Source organism: Mustela putorius, unplaced genomic scaffold, assembly GCF_011764305.1.
Source record: "Mustela putorius furo isolate JIRA1106 unplaced genomic scaffold, ASM1176430v1.1 tig00537338_pilon_pilon_pilon, whole genome shotgun sequence".
Taxonomy (NCBI): domain Eukaryota; kingdom Metazoa; phylum Chordata; class Mammalia; order Carnivora; family Mustelidae; genus Mustela; species Mustela putorius.
The window spans coordinates 136,273-153,359 of record NW_025422460.1 but is presented as its reverse complement, the minus strand read 5'-3'; the positions used below and the strand labels follow the sequence as shown (position 1 = coordinate 153,359).

General features: G+C 36.9%; 1 pseudogene; it reads left to right on the top strand.

The window, feature by feature from the left end:
- Positions 1–13,356: 13,356 nt before the first annotated feature.
- On the top strand, positions 13,357–13,530 carry LOC123390380 (annotated as a pseudogene).
- Positions 13,531–17,087: the final 3,557 nt, after the last annotated feature.

Genomic DNA, 17,087 nt, shown 5'->3' with positions numbered 1-17,087 from the left:
AGCACAGAAGAAAATCTAAGTGACCCTGAGTTTGGTAATTAATTTTCAGATATAACATGGAAATTACTGCCAAAAAATGAAGAACAAAAATTGATAATCTGAACTAACTAAATACTTCTGCATTGAGAAAGACACTGTTAAGAAAATGAAAAAAAAAGTCATGGATAAAGATAATCATAAAGCTCAGATAAAGAACTTGTATCCAAAATATTACTTAAAAATATTTTGGTTCTAGGGGCGCCTGGGTGGCTCAGTGGGTTAAGCCACTGCCTTCGACTAAGGTCATGGTCTCATGGTCCTGGGATCAAGTACCACATCGGGCTCTCTGCTCAGCAGGGAGCCTGCTTCCTCCCCTCTCTCTCTCTGCCTGCCTCTCTGCCTACTTGTGATCTCTGTCTGTCAAATAAATAAATAAAATCTTTTAAAAAAAATATTTTGGTTCTAGTTCAAGATGGCAATGTAGAAAGATCCTAAACTCATCTCCTCCCACAGACAGACCAAACCAAACCTCTGTATGAACAATTTTCTCTGGAAATAAATTGTCAGATTTACCCCTCTCATCAAGAAAATGAGGGCCTATAGAAATAAAATGCAAACATAGTTCTGAAACTCAGTTTCAAGGGGAGTGGTGGTGCTGTGGCCCAAACTTTCCCACAGTCACAAGGAGTCTTCCAGACATTTCAGTTTAAAGAAGAGGAAATTGTTCTGAGACACTGAATCTGAATGGCCTTCAGGGTGAACCTAGACTGAAAAAGAGCAAGAGGATGGAAATGGTTGTATAGTGGGTGAAATGTGTTTCTTGGAAGGGAGATGAGACAGAATGTTTTTATTGAAGTGACTATGGCAATCTCCTAACAACCCAATTCTCATTTCCAGGAGTGAGAAACAACTGTGGACTTAGGGGAGGGGAAATCTCCATTGCCTACACCTGGAATCCCTGGCAGCAAGAACTTTGTGTTCTTCCTACAGAAAGAGAGGAAAAGCTGGTGTTCACTTCTTTGAATGGCCCTCACCATGAATGGATAGAGGCTGCAGAGATTCAGTTATAGTATGTTGGAACTCCCAGCTGATGCTTAAGCTTTTGGATGCAGGCTATGGTGAAATAGGCTTTGAAAGGGCAATTCCTGAGCTCACGAGATCCTGCGGCATGCAGCGTATTTGTGATAGTTCTGTTCTTCAGAAAGAGTGTGTTCCAAGCTCAAGGAGAAGATAGCCCCCTTTCCTTTGGGATAGCAGACATGGATGATCTCATATACTGCAGACCTGAAGTGGGAACTCACTTGGGTTCAGGCTATGTTGGTAAAATCCCCCAGGTGCCCATAGGTAAACTAAACTGAAATGAAAAAAAAAAAAAAATCAGCAAGGGGATGGAAATGGTACAAGGAAGGCCAAAAATATACAATAAAATTGGGAATAGGGAATTAGTTTGGGGATTGTGGACATTGCTGCCCTAAACATTGGGGGGGGGGTGCCCTTTCAAATCAGTATGCATGCATCCTTTGGATAAACACCTAGGCATGTCATCAATGAGTCCTAAGGTAGTTCTATTGGTAACATTTTCAGGAACTGCCACACAGTTTTCCAGAGTGCCACATCAGTTTGCATTTCCACCAAAAGTGTAAGATGGTTCACCTTTCTCCTCATCCTTGCCAACACCTGTTGTTTCCACAAGTGTTCATTTTATCCATTCTGATTGGTGTGAGGTGGTATCTCCTTGTGGTTTTGATTTGTAAATCCTATGCCAAGTGATGTGGAGCATCCTTTCACAATTCTAGGGCAGAACACAGGCAGCAACCTATTTGACAAATTCTTGCTAGACACATCTCCAAAGGCAAGGGAAACAAAAGCCAGAATGAATAATAAGGCCTTTATCAAGATATAAAGCTTTTGCACAGCAAAGGAAACATTGACAAAATCAAAAGACAACATCAAGAATGGAAGAAGATGCCTGGGCAGCATAATCACTAAAACATGGACATTCTCATTTGGAGAAACTGGAGACACCTGGCATTCCACAAAGCCCACAGATGCCATTCTGGTTTTGGGGTCCAAATGGAGCACTGAAATAGGGATAAATGGGTTTGAGCAACCTTACTGACATTAGGTGAGAAGGAAGAGATATGGGAGCATTTTAGTTCCAGGAAGAGTCAAGGATACTGAGAGCTGGCTCATCTAAACACATGAGAAGACTCTCTGGATGCCATCCTAAGAGTTTGACCTTTCACGACAGACTGTGAGATACACCTACTACAGGAAGAAGGCAGCTCTTGACTTTGCCAGATTTCACATGATCTTGGGGAAGATCTCACATGATCTCAGTCCAAATCTTGTCAGATGTCATTCAAGCCCTGTGAGACCTTGGGCCAGCCAGCAAAGTCTAGGGTTAAAGCTACTTAGGTTTCTGACCAAACTGTCAGGCCCTTAGATAGAACTGGTACTCCCTAGCACAGCCTGCTTCATGCTCCTCAAGTAGGTAGGTAACCAAATCTCTTGAGATCTCAGTTCAAATCTTATGAGATATCTGATAAATCTTATGAGAACTCATTCCAAATATTATGAGATCTCTATCCAAATCTCATGATATCTCAGGTACATCTCACATGACTTCTACCCAAATCTAGTGAGATCATAGGCCAAATCTTGTTAAGTCTTAGCCCAAATCTCATGACATCTCAGTCCAAACCTCATCAGATCTCAGATACATCTCATGTGATTTCCCCCCAAATCTCATGAGAACTCATTCAAAATCTCATGAGATCTCAGGCACATATCACCTGAATTCTACCCAAATCTTATGATATCTTAGTCAAAATCTCATGAGATCTGAGTTAAATCTCATGATATCTCAGTCCAAATCTTGCGAGATGTATGTCTGAATCTTATAAGATATCTGTCCAAATCCCTTGAGACCTTAGTCCATATCTTGTGAGATCACATTCCAAATCTCATGAGAGCTCATTCAATATTCTGAGATCTCAGTCCAAATTTCATGAGATCTTAGGCACATCTGACACTATTTATATCTAAATCTCAGAGATGTGAGATCTGAGATCTCATAAGATCTTAGGCACATCTCATGAGATTTCTATGCAAATTTTGCAAGATCTGAGTCCAAATCTTGAGAGATTTCGTCCACCCAGGCTTCAGGTCTGGCACACATCTATAGTCCACAGACGTGCTCTCAGGGAATGCAGGCCAGGAAATGCCATCTTTGTACTTTTCCTCTGACTCATGATAGCTCATTAACATCTCCCAGAAGGAGCACATACACTCTTCGGGAGTGCTGATTTTTACAGCTGTCACCCAAGGACACCTCTAGATTGCTTGGCTCTAATAGACAGTAGGACTTACACTTGTGGTACCCAGGACTGCACGTGTTTGTATTTTTTAAAAGCTGCTGCCTGAGAGTCTGGCTTCTAATCATCTTGAACTTATGTGCAGACTCAAACTCTCCCTTTTGAAACACTGGTTTTAGCACACTTCAACTATTAGGAGTTATTAAAAACAAAATAGGCTGCTTGGCAACTGCAAAGGTCTGAGAGATAATCAACAGCTAGGGCAAGGTTGAACATTAAGATTCATCTCCTACAAGAGGCCAGCCCTTGAAGATTAGGAGAGGTGGCTATTTCATCTAATGCATAAAAAATCAATACAGAGACAAGTGATATAAGGAAACATCTGAATGCATACATAATGAAAGAGTAAGACAAAAACTAAGGAGAAAAAAAAATTAAACAGAGATAAGTAATTTCCCTGATAAAAAGTTCAAAGTAATAGTTTTAAAGATGCTCACTAAGTTCAGGAGAAGAATAAATAAACACAGAAAAAATATCACTGAAGAAATAAAAAATAAGATAGTACCAAACAAAAGTCACAGAGTTGAATAAGGTAACTAAACTGAAAAATACACGAGAAGCGTTCAGTAGCAGATTAGATGAAAGAGGAAAAAAGGATCAGTTAACACAAGGACATGGAAAAGAAAGTCACCATATCAGAATAGCAAAATTAAAAGTAAATTAAAATAAAGTGAAAGTAGTTGAAATGACTTATGGGACAACTCCAAAGAGACCAACATTCACCTTATAGGAGTCCCAGAGAGAAAAGAGGAAAAGAGGCAGAAAACTTAGTTGAAGAAATAGTGGCTGAAAACTTCCATAAACCCTGAAAAAGAAACAGACATTCAGATCCAGGAAGCCCATAGAGTTCCAAATAAGATGAAACCAAGAAGATCTACACCAATGCACATTATAAATCAAGTGAAAAAAGTTATGAACAAGGAGAGAATCTTCAAAGCAGCAAGAGAAAAACAACTAATTGTAAACAAGAGAACCCCCTAAAGACTGTGAAAAGTTTTGTTGTTTTTTGTTTTGTTTTGTTTTGTTTTGTTTTGTTTTGTTTTAAGCAGAAACTATGTAGGCCACAAAAGAATAGTATAATATATTCCAAGTGCTGGAAGAAAAACAAAACAACAGCAACAAGAACAACAAAAAACAACTTCCAACCAAGAATACTCTATCAAAGTTATCCTTCAGAACTGAAGGAAAGATAGTTCTTCCAGACACAAGCAAAAGTTAAAGGAGTTAAACATCATTAAACCAGCTTTTCAAAAAATGTTAAAGAGACTTCTTTAAACTGAAAATAAGTTCACTAATAAGTAACAAGAAAATACCTGGTAATGGTTACTAATAAGTAACAAGAAAATTACCTGGTAATGGTGAATATATGGCAAAAGTAATGGGTTAATCAATTTTAAGCTAGTATGGAAGTTAAGACAAATGTAGTAAAAAAAAAAAAAACTGTAACAACAATAATTATTTAAGGGACATGTAGGCTGAAATGATGTAAAATGCAAAATCAAAAACATAGGACATGATTGGGAAGAGTAAAAGTGTAGAGCTTTAGAATATGTTCAAACTTAAGTTGTTATCAACTTAAAATAGATGGTTATAAACATAAATTCTTATATGTAAGTCTCTTGGTAACCACAAAGCAAAAATTTATAGTATATACTTAAAAGATAATGAGAATGGAATCTAAGCATCACACCAAAGAAAGTCATCTAATCATGAGGGAAAAGACCCAGGGAAGAAAGGGACAAAGGAAGTACAAAACAGAAAACAAGTAATAAAATGGCAAAAAATATGTACTATCAATATTTACTTTAGATTTAAATGGACTAAATTCTCCAATCAAAAATATATAGTGGCTGAATATATAAAAATAGCAGACCCATCTATATTCTGACTCCAAGAGACTCACTTCAGACATGAGGACACAGAGAGATTGTAGATGAAGGAATGAAAAAAGATGTTCTATGCAAATGGCAACTGAAAGAAAACAATACCCATATCAGTCAAAATAGACTTTAACACACACACAAAAAATGTATAATAAAAGACAAAAACAGCATTACATAATGATAAAGGAGTCAATCCAACAATGGGATATAATATTTAGAGATATCTATGCACCCAAATGGGAGCACCTCAACATTTAAGTAAATATTAAGGGACATAAAGGGAGAAATTAAATAAAATAATAAAATACTAATAAAGGGTTTGGGGTAGACAAATGGGTGAAGAGGATCAAAAGATACAAAGTTACAGTTATGAAATATGTAAACCATGGGGATATAATATACAGCATGGTGACTATATTTATTAATACTGCACTGGATATTAGAAAGTTGTTAAGACTTATTAATTTTAACCATTCTGACCAGTATGAGGTGGTATCTCATTGTGGTTTTGATTTGTATTTCCCTGATGTCAAATGATGGTGAGCATTTTCTCATGTGTTGGATGACCATTTGGATGTCTTCTTTGGAGAAGACTGTTCATGTTTTCTGCCCATTTCTTGATTGTATTATTTGTCCCCAGGTGTTGAATTTGATAAGTTATTATAGATTTTGGATACTAGCCCTTTATCTGATATGTCATTTACAGATATCTTCTCCCATTCTGTTGATTGTATTTTGGTTTTGTTGACTCTTTCCTTTGCCATGCAAAGCTTTTTTATTTTAATGAAGTCCCAAGAGTTCATTTGTGCTTTTGTTTCTCTTGCCTTTGGAGACATGTCTAGCAAGAAGTTGCTGCAGCTGAGATCACAAAGGTTGCTGCTTGAGTTCTGCTTTATTATTTTGATGGATTCCTGTCTCACATTTAGGTCTTTCATCAATTTTGAGGAAACAACAGATATCGGTGAGCATGTGGAGAAAGGAATACCCTCTTACACTGCTGGTGGGAATGTAAGCTGATGCAGCCACTCTGGAAAACAGTACTGAGGTTCCTCAAAAAGTTGAAAATAGAGCTACCCCTATGACCCAGCAATTGCACTACTGGGTATTTAACTCAAAGATAAAAATATAGTGATCCAAAGGGCACTTGCACCCCCATATTTATAGGAACAATGTCCATAATAGCCAAACTTTGGAAAGAGCCCAGATGTCCACTGACAAGTGAATGGGTAAAAATGTGGTATTTATATATGAATATTAACCCGCCATCAAAAAAATGAAATATTTCCATTTGTAACAATGTAGATGGAGCTAGAGGGTATTGTGCTAAGCAAAATCAGAGCAAGACAATTATCATATGACTTATATGACAATTAGAGACAATTATCATATGATAATCAAAGACAATTACCATATGACCTCACCTATATGTGGAATTTAAGAAATAAAACAGAGGATCAGGGACGCCTGGGTGGCTCAGTGGGTTAAGCCACTGTCTTCGGCTCAGGTCATGATCCCAGGGTCCTGGGATGGAGCCCCAAATCAGGCTCTCTGCTCAGCAGGTAGCCTGCTTCCTCCTCTCTCTCTGCCTGCCTCTCTGCCTGCTTGTCATCTCTCTCTGTCAAATAAGTAAATAAAATCTTTAAAAAAAAAAAAAAAGAGGATCATAGGGAAGAGAGATAAAAATAAAATAATATGGAATCAGAGAGAGAAACAAACTGTAAGAGACTGTTCAATGTAGGAACCAAACTGAAGGTTGCTGGAATGGAGCATGGTGGGGGGATGGGTAACTAAGTGATGGATATTAAGAAGGGTGCATGATTTAATGAGCACTGGGTATTACATAAGACTGATGAATCACTGGATTCTACCTCTGAAACTAGTAATATACTATGTGTTAATTAATTTAATTTAAATAAAAATATAAATATAATAGCATAAAGAGAAAAAGAAAAAATAATGAAAAATAATAATAAGATAAATTTAAACATAAATATTTGACTCTATAAATGTACCAGAAAAAAAGTTAAGAGTGTAAATTTTAAAAGTTCTCATCATAAGAAAATAATTTTATGACTATGTACAGTGACAGATGTTAACTAGACTTACTATGGTGATTATTTCATAATATATACAAATATTGGAAAATTATGTTGCATACCTGAAACTAATAAAATGTATGTCAGTTATACCTAAAAAAAAAATCTTAAAAGTCAACAGTAGCAAAATGAACAACCAGATTAAAAATTTACAGCAGATGTAAACAGATACCTCACCAAAGAGAATGTTACACATGGCATGGCAAATAATGTTAAATTTATTAAACATCATTTGCCATGTATATACCACTATACACATATTAGAATAGCTAAAACCTTAAAACCTGAGAACAGCAATTGCTGGTGACATTGTAGTGCAGTAGGAACTCTCTCTTGCTGGTGGGAATGTAAAATTGTACTCCACTTTAAAAGATAGGTTTATAGTTTCTTGCAAAGCTAAGTACAGTGTTACCATACTATCCAGCACTACTGGTTAGGCACCCAACTGATTTAAAAACAGATGAACCCAAAACAAATCTTGCATGCAAATATTTATAGCAGCTTTATTATTGTTAGATACTTGAACAAATAAAAATGCCCTGCAACAAGTAAATAAATAAACAAAATGGAATAGTATTTTGTAACAAAAAGAAATTAGTTGTCAACTTGTGCACAAACCATTTTTAAGTGAAAGAAGCTAGTCTTAAAAAAGTTGTATGATTCTAATGGTATGCATTCTGGAAAATTCAAAACTATAGAGAGAGTAAACATATAAGTGATTGCCAGAGTTCAGGGGATGGGGATAAACATGTAAACACAGGAGAATTATCCAGGCACTTAAAGTAGTCTGTATGGCATTTTATTTTTATTTTATTTCTTTTATTAACATATAATGTATTATTTGCTTCATGGATACAGGTCTGTAAATCATCAGTCTTACACAATCCACAGCATTCACCATAGCACATACCCTCCCCAATAACCCAACCACCCTAGTCCTCCCACCTTCCCCCTCAGCAACTCTCAGTTTGTTTCCAAGATTAAGAGTCTATTATGGTTTGTCTCCCTCCCTGGTCCCACCTTGTTTCATTTTTTTCCCCTCTTTTCCCCCCATGACTCCCCACCCTGCCTCTCAAATTCCTCATATCAGAGAGATCATATGATAACTGTCATTCTCTGATTGACTTATTTCACTCAGCATAATACCCTCTAGTTCTATCCACTGAATTGCAAGTGGCAATTTTTCATTTCTTTTGATGGCTGCATAGTATTCCACTTATATATACCCCACATCTTCTATATCCATTCATCTGTTGATGGACATCTAGGTTCTTTCCATAGTTTGGCTATTGTGGACATTGCTGTTATAAACACTCAGATACATGTGCCCCTTTGGATCACAACCTTTGTATGTTTAAGGTAAATACCCAATAGGTGTGATTGTTGCATCATAGGGTAGTTCTATTTTCAACTTTATGAGAAACCTCCATACTATTTTCCAGAGTGCCTGCACCAGCTTGCATTCCCACCAACAGTGTAGGAGGGTTCCTCTTTCTCTGCATCCTTGCCAATATTTATGGTTTCCTGACTTACTAATTTTAGCCATTCTGACTGCTGTGAGGTGGTATCTCACTGTGGTTTTGACTTGTATTTCCCTGATGCCAAGTGATGTTGAGCACTTTTTCATGTGTGTGTTGGCCATCTGGATGTCTTCTTTGCAGAAATGACTGTTCATGTCTTCTGCCCATTTTTTTGATTGGATTATTTGTTCTTTGGGTCCTGAGTTTGATAAGTTCTTTATAGATTTTGTATACTAGCCCTTTATCTGATATGTCATTTGCAAATATCTTCTCCCATTTCATCTGTTGCCTTTAAAAAAATTTTTTTTAAATTTATTTATTTGACAGAGACAGAGATCGCAAGCAGGCAAATAGGCAGGCAGAGAGAGAGAGGAGGAAGCAGGGTTCCCGCTGATCAGAGAGCCCGATGTGGTGCTCGATCCCAGGACCCTGAGATCATGACCTGAGCCAAAGGCAGAGGCTCTAACCCACTGAGCCACCCAGGTGCCCCCCATCTGTTGTCTTTTGATTTTGTTGACTGTTTCCTTTGTTGTGTCAAAGCTTCTCATCTTACTGAAGTCCCAATAGTTCCTTCATGCCCTTGCTTCCCTTGGCTTTGGTGATGTCTCTAGGAAGAAGTTTCTGTGGCTGAGGTTGAAGAGGCTGCTGCCTGTGTTCCAAGGATTTTGAGGGATTTTTTTTTTTAAGATTTTATTTATTATTTGACAGAGAGAGAAACAGCAAGATAGGAAACACAAGCAGGAAGAGTGAGAGAAGGAGAAACATGCTTCCTGCTGAGCAGAAAGCCCAATGTGGGGCTTGATCCCAGGACTCTGGAATCATGACCTGAGCCAAAGGCAGATGCTTGACTGAGTCACCCAGGCACCCTTGATGTTTATGAATTTCTGTCCCACATTGAGGTTTTTCATCCATTTTGAGTCTATTTTTGTGTGTGGTATCAGGAAATGGTCCAGTTTCATGTTTCTGCATGTGGCTGTCCAATTTTCCCAACACTATTTATTGAAGAGACTGTCTTTTTTCCATTGACATTCTTTCCTGCTTTGTTGATGATTAGTTGACCACAGAGGTGAGGATCCATTTCTGGGCTCTCTATTCAGTTCCATGGATCTATGTGTGTACTTTTTGTGACTGAGCTGAAATCCAGAGTCAAGCACTCAACAGACTGAGCATGCAGACGCCCCCTCCATGCGTTTTTTTCTCTTTTAATTTGAATACATTCAAGTTCATTCCCATGTGAGTTGCTCTGAACTTCATAAAGAGTTAAATGAGCAAATCTGTATAGAATACTGGTAGGGTTAGTAAATATGGTGAATTTCATATACAATGGATTAATTTTGTTTGGTTGGTTTGGTTTGGATACCAACCTTTTTTAGACTTGTCATTCACAGATATCTTCTTCCATTCAGGAAGTTGCTTTTCAGTTTTGTTGCTTGTTTTCTTTGTTACTGTGCAGAAGCTTTTTATTTTGATGTAGTCCCAATAGTTTATTTTTGGTTTTGTTTCCTTTGCCTCAGGAGACATTTCTAGAAAAATCTTGGTAAAACTAATATCAGAGAAATTAGTGCCTGTGCTCTCTTCTAGGATTTTTATGGTTTCAGGTCTCATATTTAGGTCTTTAGTATATTTTAAATTTATTTTTGTTTATACTGTAAGAAAGTGGTCCATTTTTATCCTTTTGGATGTAGCTGTCCAGTTTTCCCAACACAATTAATTGAAGAGACTGACTTTTCCTGTTGGATAGTCTTCCCCCCTTTGTCAAAGATTAAATGCCTATAAAATGATGGGTTTATTTCTGGGTTTTCTATTTTGTTCCATATATATATATATATATATATATATATATATATATATTGTGCCAGTGCCATATTGTCTTAATTATTGCACATTTGTAATATAACTTGAAATCTGGGATTGTTATATATCCAGTTTTGTTTTTCTTTCTTGAGATTTCTTCAGCCATTCAGGGTTTTTTGTTGTTGCATACAAATTTCTGGACTGTTATTCTAGTTCTGTAAAATATGCTGAATTTCAATTGGGAGGGTATTAAATATGTAGACTGCCATGGGTAGTGTAGACATTTTAACAATATTTGTTCTTCCAATTTCCTTGTATCTTTTTCATTTTCCTTCTTCAGTGTTTTAGATTTCAGAGTATGAGTCTTTCACCTCTTTGGTAAAATACTGGATTGCTAGGTACTTTATTATTTTCAGTGCAATTGTAAATGGGATTGACTCCTTAATTTTCCTTTCTGCTACTTCATTACTGGTGTATAGAAATGCAACACATTTTTATACAGTTATTTTGTATCTTGCAGCTTTACTGAATAAAATTATCAGTTCTAGATTTTTGGTAGCATTTTTAGGGTTTTTCTATACATATTTTCATGTCATCTGCAAATAGAAATTTTACTTCTTCATTACCAATTTGGATGCCTTGTATTTCTTTTTGTTGTCTGATTGTAGTGAGTAGGACTTCCAGTACTATGTTGAATAAAAGTATTGAAAGTGCATATACTTCTTTTTCCTGACCTTAGGGGGAAAGCTCTGTTTTTCCTCATTCCAGATGATGTTAGTTTTGGTGTTCTGTTTTGTTTTGTTTTTCATATGTGGCCTTTATCATGTTGAGATACATTCTCTCTAAACCTACTTTGTTGAGTTTTTAACATGAATGAATGTTGTACTTTGTCAAATGATTTTTTTACATGTATTGAAATTATAGAGTTTTTATCCTTTTTATTATTGATGTGATGTATCACAGTGATTGATTTGCAAATATTGAAACACCTTTACATCCTGGAAATAAATCCCATTCGATTCTGGTGATTTTTTTTTTTTAATGTATTGTTGAATTCAGTTTGCTAGTATTTTATTGAGGATCATTAAATCTATATCCATCAGATATATTAGCCTATAGTTCTCTTTTGTAGTGTCTTTATCTGGTTTTGGTAAAGGGTAATGCTGGCCTCATAAAATGAATTTTAAATTTTTTTTTTCCTTTTCTATTTTTTGGAATAGTTTGAAGAATAGGTATTAACTTTTCGTCAAATGTTTGGTAGAATTCTTCTATGAGGCCATCTGGTCCTGGACTTTGGTTTGTTGGGAGTTTCTTGAGTACTGATTCAAATCCATTGCTAGTAATAGGTCTGTTCAAACTTTGTATTTCTTCTTGCTTCAGTTTTGTAGGTTATATGTTTCTAGGAATTTATCTATTTCTTCTAGGTTGTCAAATTTGGGGGGCATACAATTTGTATCAATTAATATTAATTAATATAGTATTGATAGTATAAAGCCCTCTTATTTCTGTGGTGTTGATTATTTCTTAGGTCTCATTAGTGGTTATGTTCATTTGAGTACTTCCTCTTTTGTGTTATTTTATGAGTCTGACTAGAAGTGTATAAATTTTGTTGATTTTTTCAGAGAACCATCTGCTGATTTCATTGATCTATTCTATTGGGGTATTTATTTTTTTATTTCTCTTTTCTTTTTTCTTTCTTTCTTCTTTCTTTCTATTTCTATTTCTAATGAGAGAGAGCAAGGAAGAGCACAAGCAGGGAGAAGGGCAGAAAGAGAATCTCAAGCAGATTTGACACACAGGGCAGAGACCATTACCTGAGCCAAAATCAAGAGTCAGACACCCAAGCGACTGAACCACCAAGGTGTTCCTATATCACTTATTTCTGCTCTAATATTTTTTAATTCTTTTTTTTTTCTTTTTCTCATTTGAGTTTGTTTGTTCATTCTATTTCTTGCTCTTTAGGTGTGAAGTTAGGTTGTCTATAGATTTTTACCTCAAGCCATTTTATAAATATCATAGGGAAGCCTATATGTGTTTCTTTGTTCTCATTGTTATGGGAAAAAATAGGCCCTAAACGGGGCGCCTGGGTGCCTCAGTTTGTTGGATGACTGCCTTCAGCTCAGGTCATGATCCTGGAGTACCGGGATCGAGTCCCACATCGGGCTCCCAGCTCCATGGGGAGTCTGCTTCTCCCTCTGACCTTCTCCTCGCTCATGTTCTCTCTCACTGTCTCTCTCTCAAATAAATAAATAAAATCTTAAAAAAAAACAAAAAACTAGGCCCTAAAATCCTGGAAGAAATTCCCCTGGGAGCCAGGAGTCAATATACAGTTTTCCCAGAGATCTGTCCCTTAGGTATTTCCAGGATCCACAGATATATGTTGGGACAAAACCTATGATGAGTAAACATCAGCCACTCATGCCAAAAATGACACTGATGTCATCAGGCATCATGGGGATGGGGGAGGTAATCCAGAAGGGAGGGGGAGAAGAGATAAAAACCCTCATCACTCCTGGATTTAGAACGAGTGTAGGTTAATCTATTTGCCAACACAGTTAAGCGTATGTCCTAAAATCTCAGAGTGCTTGTGATGAGATATTAATAGAGGCTATGTCTTTCTCAGCCTCCATCTGAAAGAGTTCAGAGGTTTTGTATCAGCATAGATATCCAATTGGAGAAAAAATTTTAAAAAAAGTTAGCGAAAAAAATCACTTCTCAGCCTTTTGGCTAAGATCAAGTGTAGTATCTGTTCTTATCAGTTTAAAAAAAATTAGCAAAAATAACAGGAAACACTCCGCCATTGGAAGCAGTGCAAAACTAAATCATTTCTTAATGGGTTATTGGGTTTCTAATTAATGTGAAACTTAATAGGCAACATTTCTTCCTTGAGTCAATACGTATGATGATAAAATGACACAAAATGGGCTCAATGCATGTTTTTTGTTAATGTACATGACAGGCTGAAAGAACACACATATCTCAGCTTATTTTAGGCAACAAGAAAGAATGATGAGCATACTCATAAACCAAGGTCCTATTTACACTTCTATATCAAAGGTACATTATTTTTTCAGTAAGCATTTGCTGGAATTTAAACCATTACCTTTTCATGATCCAAGCCCTCAGTTAAGCTCTCACTTTCTTTGAATGAAATCCGTAATGATGTGAATTGGTTCGGGGTACTGAGTATGAAGTGTGAGTCAGACAAATAAGTTCAAATTGAGGTTTTGTCAAATACTTGCTTTGTAAACTTGAATCACCTCTCTGGACCTCAAGCACCTCATCGCTACAGACCAATGTGAGGACTACACAGGTACTATAGTGTCATACCCTGAATGCATAATTGATTCTCAATAAGTGACAGAAGTAAACAAGATAATAAAATATAAGTCATCACATCACAATGGCAGGCATGGAATGAGCTCATTTCCCACAGAGCACCAAACAGAATCCATGAGTGTCAGCTTCTTCCCTTTTTCTCTTCTTCTGGAAACTGTGCAAACCTCTCATGTATATAGTTTTCACTATGCAAATATGTAGCACATACTTGGCAATGGCACATTAATTTAGTAATAATGGCACATTAATTTAGAGTTTTCTATGTCATTGACTTTCTTGCTGAAATGGACCAATTTGACCTCTATTCCTGGAAGACACAGGCCTCCACTTTTCAAATCCCAAGGAAGTTTTTCAGAACTTTCCATAAAAAGTAGTTTACTTTTTATTTTTTAAAGATTTTATTTATTTTAAAGATTTTATTTATTTATTTATTTGACAGAGAGAGCGAGACCACAAATAGACAGGCAGACAGAGAGACAGGGGGAAGCAGGCTCCCCACTGAGCAGAAAGCCTGATGCAGGGCTCAATCCCAAGACTCTGAGATGATGACCTGAGCTGAAGGCAGAGGCTTAACCCACTGAGTCTCCCAGGCACCCCTATAAAAAGTAGTTTATTATCAACCAGTATATAAGCACAATGGGTATCTGTCATAGATATTTTAGTTTCATTTTTCCCCATTGTATTTGCTGGGAGCAAGAAAAGAATCTCATGTAATAGTTATTCTTGAAGGTTTCTTTCTTTCTTTCTTTCTTTCTTTCTTTTTCTTTTTTAATGTCTTTTTTAATGTACTGTATAGTACATCATTAGTTTTTGACGTAGTGCTCAATGACTCATTACTTATGTATAACACCCAGTACATATCACAACACATAGCCTCCTTAATATCCTTCACTCTGTTACCCACTTCCCCCATCCCCTTCCCCTCTGAGACCCTCAGTACATTTCCTGGGATCCACAGTATCTCATGGTTCATCTCCCTCTCTGATTTCTCCCCCTTCAAATGCCCCTCCCTTTCCCTATGGTCCTCTGTGGTATTGCTTATGTTTCACACAAGTGAGACTATATGAAAGCTTCTTACACCAGTCAGACACATTAGGAAGAAGATAGCTCATCTATTTGGGGTATATGGAAAGAGTTCATAAAGGGACTATTTACAAAAGAGTGTGGTCATGGTATAGGAAGAGCATAAAGGGAGCTAGTAATAACAGTCAAGTAAGCCTGACAGGGCAAAGGAAGTAAATGATTCCTGACTCCAAGAGGGGGGTCTGAGGGCAGCTTGCTCTTTATGAAGCAAAGGGAGGAGTGAATAAATGAGAATGAATACCCCAACTTCACCCATCTGTCATCTTCTGATATCCTGTGCCTCCCACTGACTGAATGAATTAGAAGTAAGAGAGAAGGGAACCCATTCCAAGTGAGGTACAAAGAATATTGACTATAGTAGAATGTCTTGCTATATAAGAAACTAACACAATCAACAGCTTAAAACAATATGTATTTGTTATCTTATACTTTCTGCAAGTCACAGGCCTAAGCATAGGTCAGCTGGATTATCTGGTTCAGGGTCTCATCTGGCTACCATCTAGCTGTCAGCCAGAGCTGGGCTGTTATCAAAGGTTCAACTGAGGAAATATTAACTTCCTTCAGATTGTTGGCTGAATTAATTTCCCTTGGTGTTGTTGGGTGTTAATCAATGTCTATTCTCAACTACTAGAGTTCTCTCCCATATGACCTTTCACAGGCCTCCCACCAAATTCCAACACCAGTAAGAGGGAATTTCTAGCTCCATTCTGTTAAGGTGGAGTCTTAGACAACACAACATACAATGGAAGGAAGAATTCATCACCTTTACCATACTTTTTTGGTTAGAACCAAGCCACAGTTTAAATCTGCATCAAGGAAAGGAAATCACAAAACAGAAAGGACACAGTAAGTGGAAATTATTTGGATCACCAAAGGGTTTGCCCAACCAAGCGAAGAAGAGTAGAAAAGGATGGAGAATGTACCCTGAAGAACAAACACACAATGTTCAACTACTTGATGACTGACTCTTCCAAATGTTAAATCACAGCCATAGATGAGATCTATTTCATGGGGTCTTGAAACTCATGTGGCCTCTACTACTTTGGAACTGACAAACCTGAGGCATAGAGAGATATTAGGTTTTTTTTTTTTCAGGATCAGAGAGCTAAAACTATTCCAAACTGTCCTTCCCATCTTACCATATTTCACACTGATTTCCTGTCAAAACTCAAATTAGAAACTAGGCACATGGAATTTCAGCTCATGGTTGTTTCCCATAGTCTACCTCATGATCAAAAAGTTAGATGCTAAGGGGACCTGGGATTCAAAATTATTTGTCAATTCAAAATTAGTTGTCAACAACAATTTAGTTGCCTGCTAAAAATCTCTTAAATCTCACCATTCAACTTCCTGATTGTAGCCAATTCATTCTTCCCCAAAACACACAAACAATAAAATTTTTCCCTCCCCTCAAGCCAGCCAAGGAAGTCTTTGATCTGTGTGTTTATAGTTTTCTCCATATTCCAGTCACACAGTTATAAGCTGTCTTGACAAACTTCTTTGGTAATTTGGGCTTACAAAAGTTTTCATGATTACAAGAATTTTCACGAAACCTATACTGACTTGCTTTACCAGTATATAGTGGGTTGTTGTGGTTTCTTTGTTTTGTTTTGCTTTTGTTTTGCTTTTGCTTTTTGAGGACTCTTTTTGAGAACTTTTGCTTTTTGAGAAAAGAAAGGGAGACACTCTGCATTACTTATACTCTTACCTTTCCATAATTCTCTGCCAAATTTTCCCTGGCTCTGTTTCCTGGAGAAAGAGCTGCACAGAAATGAAGAAACAGCCATAAATGATGTGGGCTTATAGAGATACAAATGGCCTCAGGCTACATATAAATGAATCACCAAACTTGGCAGCTCCTTCCTCATTGCTATTCCAACATCCCTTCTGGACAGGTTTTCAAATAAAGTACAGAGAAAAGGAAAAGACATACATTGCATGCATATGTTCCCAGAGGGAACATATGATTGCTTAAGAAAAGAAGTTAGACAGGTAAGGGGTTTGAGATCAACTCGT